The sequence below is a fragment of the Eubalaena glacialis genome, chromosome 10, assembly GCF_028564815.1.
Source record: "Eubalaena glacialis isolate mEubGla1 chromosome 10, mEubGla1.1.hap2.+ XY, whole genome shotgun sequence".
Classification (NCBI taxonomy): domain Eukaryota; kingdom Metazoa; phylum Chordata; class Mammalia; order Artiodactyla; family Balaenidae; genus Eubalaena; species Eubalaena glacialis.
Genome location: NC_083725.1, coordinates 39,447,386 through 39,453,401, shown reverse-complemented (window position 1 = coordinate 39,453,401; position 6,016 = coordinate 39,447,386).

Sequence of the window (6,016 nt, the reverse complement as noted above, 5' to 3'; positions counted from 1 at the left end):
CATTGACACTCATAGGGAACCAAGAATTTGAAAGAAAGAAAATTGGGTGCTTGATATTAATTGCAGGGAGTCAAAAAAGACTCATGAGTTCCTCATTTTAGTTTATATTTAAAAAAAACTATACTTGTAGGTTTTCTAATTATAGAAATTCAGTATTTACAAATTTTGAAAGAATAGTATGATGAAACCCATTATTTAATCTCTCAATTTCAATCTTCTTTCATCTATGACCCTACCTCCATCTATCCTTTCCTCATGGATTATTCAAACAAATCTAAAGTATTACATACTTGTATTAAAGGATATTTATTATGTATACATAAAATATAACACTTTTAAAACATAACTGCAATATTCTTTTTTATTATGCCTAAAATATGCATGAAAACAATATCTCAATAACACCAAATATTTAGACAGAGTTCAAATAAATATATCCGTTTCATAATTGTTAAAGGATTTTTAATAATTAGTGTTCTGATAAGTTCTACACATTGTAGTTGGTTGGTAAGTTTCTTTTAATCTATAGATTTGATTTTCTCTCTCTCCCCCCCATCCCCTGCTCTCTCTAGCTCTTGTTCTCACTCTTTCTCAATTTCTTAGAATTTATTTATTGCAGACTCAGGTGGTTTTCCACAATATGGTTTTGGTTGTTTTCATCCCTGGGGTGTTATTTAACATGCTCTTCTGTCCCCTGTTATTGTTAGACTTAGAAGCTTGATCACATTCTGGAATGTGGTACTGTGTGTTCCAGCAGGAAACACATATAGTCTAGCTTTCTCTCCTTTTTGTGGTTTTTAGCTGTTATTGGTAACCGTTTCCAGCATCTCTGTTTCTCTTGGATTTAAAAATGGTGATGTTCTGACTCTACTATTTTTCATTTAAAGTTTTGAGTACTTCCTTAAAGAGAAATTCTGGTGCTCAATTATTTAGTTACACTTAAGTACAGTTCACATTGGAAAAGCTGGATACACACTTGATTTTTTCCCTTTATGTATCAGTTTTCAAATAATTCCTCTAGATCCTCAAATGTGGCTAAAGTGCACTCAATCCTAGCTCTGCCACTTAAAAATTGTGTAACACTGAGAAAATCACTTTTCCTCCCTGTATATATGTGAATCTGGTAACGATTTGGGGCATTATATATGTAAAAAAATAATAAGTAGAAACAGTTGAATAGAGTTGGGGGATGAGAGCCCAACGAGGAAGAAATAGTTTTTTTCTTTCCTGGCAAGGACTCAGCCAATCAAAAGCCATGGAGTCTTTGTTTACTATAGCCCTCCTCACTTTCTTTTTCTACCTATAAAAGCATCCTCCTTCTCTTGCTGTGCAGAAACTACCACATGGCTTCCCATGGTGGCAGATCCCAAATTACAATTCTCTACTGATCCTATATAAGCTATCTTTGCTGGAAAAATATCTGGCAGTCTATTTGTTTCAGGTCAGCAGATGTAATGTGTATAAAGTGCACAGCAGCCTTTCTTGCACACTATAGGAACTCAGTCCATTATCATCATTACTTTTTGTTAAATGTACCAGATCCAATATTCACACATAAAGAACCCAGTTACATATTTTTTAGAAGTCATATGGCCAGATGAAGTAGGAGAAAACAGATAATCCTGGTTTTTAAGGCAAATACAATTTTGGAAGTGTAGTCTTATTGAATTAATGCTTACCTAGCTGCCAAGTGGAGGAAAGTGGTCATTTTAGACTTATGGAGGTCACTTATGGATGTCTTCTCTATGAAAAGAAGAAGAACATGCATTAGTGACTCAGCACTTAAACAGAAATTGAAAAGTTTATTCAGCTGTAGGAAGATATATAAAATTTATTGGGAGTCAAAACATTGTGTAACTGATCTAAGAACTGATATATGGCAGTTATATATATACATTCATATTCTACACAAACTCCAGAATTTCTGAGGAAAAAAAGGAGTGTTTTTGTTTTTATTTTTACCATGGAGTATATGTCCTAGTACACTGGATTGTTTCCATTGAAATTTCCATACTTCAAGCCTCATCTGCCATGTTTACATTCCCTTTCCTGGGTGAATGGATCTTAAATTGCTAGTTTTTTGTGGAGTTCTATGGGATCAGAGAGGGGTGATAAGAAGTTTGAGATAGCAAAACAATAGAGCTAAGAAATAGAAACTTTGTGTCTTTTGATAAAATCTAGCTTCAGCCTTAAAAAAAACACCATTCTATTTTCAATTGGAATTTTATATAATCTTGCAAGAAAAGGAGAATAATAGTGCTTATACAGATGGCTAACTCAGCAGGTGAGAACTTGACCAGTGCAAGGTCAAGACCTCATGCCTCATATGGGCTCATTATTTTCATGTCCAGAGAGTACATATTTAACCCAGGTTAGTATTTTCATAAATGCTTGCTCTGCTTCACTCATAAGGGGTGAATTTTTGAATTTCTAACAACTCCATAACTAAAAGGAAGATTTAAAGTACTCCCATAAAATGCTGAATTGGTAGTTTAAACCTCAAGTTAAAGCCAACACTAATGGTTTTATAAGCATTATTATCCCACTGATCTATTAATTTATGTTTAGGGTTGCTGATTTTCTTTTTACTGACAGGTCAATTCCTTCAACTCATTGAAACAATAGAAAATTCATAAGTCATGTAATCAATATGAGTTGATCTTTGGCTGTCCAGAATATGATCACTCTTCCCATATTTGACTTCTTCTTGCCCTCTGAGTGTCAGTATAGACAAAGCCTATTTTCTCTGAGACAAGTATGATAGTTTCAGCCTCTCTTGCAGCTAGATTGACAGTATGTGACCTTGCTCCTTCAATCAGTTTGCACCATCTTGGACTTTGAATTGGGATTTTGTAAATTTAGGGTAGAGGCCAAGGAACATCAATTACGACAATAGTAGCAACATTATCCAGGTTCCAGGGATAGGAGCAGCAACAGTGGAAGCAGCACAGTGTATACAGAGTATTGTGTTTGGTGCCAACAGTGGCAGGAGTACAAGCTGGTCTGTGTGGTGTTCAACAGCTGCAACAGCAGTAGAACTGTTATCACAGAGCTGATATTTGATGTGGCATTTAGCCTGTTGCTAGCAGCTACATAGTTCCCCTCTTCCTGGCCATTTTTCTGACCTAATTCTCTAGACTTCCTAATTTTTTGTTTACTACCCGTTATCTTCTTCACAAATATTCTGCTTAAATTACCCAGTTTGTTCTTCTGCATGAAACAAGGAATCTTAACTGGTATGGGGAGTGATCACTTAATTAATTAAGTGATCAGTTAATTTTCTAGACAGGGCTGAAATGAAAAACTCAACTGGTATTTGGGGAAATAATTCTGCTATGTTTAGCATGCAATGGAATAAACAAAAATATTACTTGATATTCTGAACTCTATTCATCTGAATATACGTTGGAATATCTTTCAAGTAAATCTAAACAATATTCACTATCTAAATTGAAAACTTGGTAGACAAACCTACATGTAGGTGTCAGTAAAAATATTTGAGTTGCATGAGTATCAATGTGAAAAGATGTAGAATATGATGTAGTCTTATCTAAGCAATTTTTTCTATAGGTTTTTGTCTTATGCTTGCATTTTAAAAAATATGTTGTGTATTTTTCCTATCATTTTCCCCTCATAAGTAAGTTTTAAAGGCATTCTAAAGAAGTATATACACCTGTGAAGAAAGTAGGTGAGCCTAAGAAGCAGGAAATAATCATACATTAGAAAAAAATTTAGAAGTAGTAAAGTGTGACTACATAAAAGACATAACCATGACTATGTACATATTCCCATCTACTGTGCATGTGAGTTGCTTCTTTCCATGAGAAAATAAATAATAATTATAAAATGTGGTTGGTGCTGGAAAATTTCAACATGTTATTTATATATGGTATAATAATTTTGAAAAAAATCAGAAAATTAACTTTTTTCAGTGCACTGTTAATCACAACCAGCATGGGGTACCACTAAGCACTATGTTGACACAGAAGAAAGTGTTGAATATATTGGAAGATCTGAATAAAGTCACAATGGAGGAGTAAGATGATTTAGTGAAGGAGCTGAGAAACAGAGAATTCAAGACAGATCATGGAGCTTCTGCTGATAATCAGGAGTCTTCTGCTGTGAACTGCAAAATTCTATTGTTGCTGACTTCAAACCTCCGGGGAAATGACTGACACAAAGCAAAAAATCATAAGACTTAATATGTAGCCCAATTTTACTGAGTCAAGGAAGGATCTGCTGATAAACTGAAATCAACACATAAGAAATTACTATGGAGAAAGATATTCTACTTGATGTTCATTGCTGGCCTGAGAAAAAAGAAAAGAGAACACATGGATAATATATGCCATATCTTTAAAAGTATCTTTACATTATGCATACCAGTTAATTGCTGTTGAAAGCAAGCTGGACCATGACATGAGCACTTCAAAAATTTCACTTTCCAAAGAGCAATTATAAATTTAGGTAACTGTATAATTTATCTCAAGCAGAGATAATGCAAGCTGATAATAATTTTTAGTTTAGTTCTATTTTTTTATTCCAGCCATCCTAATTTTATAATTTCAGGTGTCATAAGAGAATCCAATCATTTGGATTTGATCTTGAACACTCTTCAGGTTATTTCAAACTCTCCTTTACCAGCACACAAAGCTCCAGAAAGCAGCATCATGAACTCTGCATTCATCACAAGGTTTAACAAGGTTATCAAAGATTATTCATTGGTACAAAAATTGAAGCTGCCTGGAGCTTTTGTGATTGTTTGCTTAGTTAACTGAAACTAGATCCAATGGCACATTGATGGATATTCAGATGACAGAAGCATCTTCATTTAAAGTAAAGGGAGAAATCCACAGACTTGGGCAATAGACAGGTGGAGCACAATTTTCATGAATTGAAGAAAAGTTTTAGTCACTCCAGCCACTTCAGTAAGTAAAGAATCCCAAAGAGATGAAAAACAAAGTCCTTTGTTTTATTCCCTCTTTCATTTTCTTTCAGTTTCATTCCTCTTACTATTTTCTATCGGACATATTTGTGGTGAGAATTCTGTAGTTACAAAATATCAAGGCATGTCGAAGTCAGAAGAAAAGGAGTAGTATACATTTCCCCAGAGATATTGGTGCTCTGGCTGGATGCAGTAACTGATGAAATGTTGAGTTCCCCTTCTTTGGGGGAAGGTGAAAATACATTTTATTTTCATGAAGGATGGTGTAGTACATTAAGGTGGAGTTGTTTCATTCTGTTTTTTTTTTGAAGTATAACTACATGAACTGGACAGCCAAAAGTAACAACAGCTTGTCAGACAAATAGGCACATAGCAATGAGTATTTAGCATGTTCTCTATGACAAACATTCAGTCCCCTTTTTATGGATGGGCAATTCCTTACCTGGTGAGTATTAGTGGAAGCTGAAAATGACAGATAGTTTTCTCAGGGCATGGGATGAAATATTGTTTCTGTCAATCCAACTCACCAACTCTGGACTTGGAATTGAGAGGAAAGGACAAAGAACCCATTATGCCAGTGTACAGCATTAGTAGCAGGGGCAAACCCTCGAGGTCTAGAGGCAGCAAAGGACAGTGTCCAGTTTTCAGCATCAACAATGGAGGCACTGTATCCCAGGGTGCCTATTCTCTGTGGCAATTGCAACAGTTTTCTCACTGGACTAGTGTTACTGATTTTGACCATGGTCCTTGTTCCTCCTCAATTTTCCAGCCCCAGTTCTCTAGGCTTCCTGGAGTTTCAATGAGTTATGTAAAACACCCTTTGGATAAATTCATTTTTTCTGTTTAATTATGTCTATATCAATGTCTGTAGCAGCAACTAAGAACAATGACTGATCCTGGGTCCTGCAAAGTAGCCAGCAGACTATGAATAGATAGTAAATGTACATTGTCAGGAAACTATTTAAAATAGGAGCCTGATCTGTAGTCACATGTTCTTCTCTTGAAGTTAACATTCTTTTCTCTGACCCAGCACCACTCACCAAGAAAACGAGTCACTGTCCCACCAGGAAT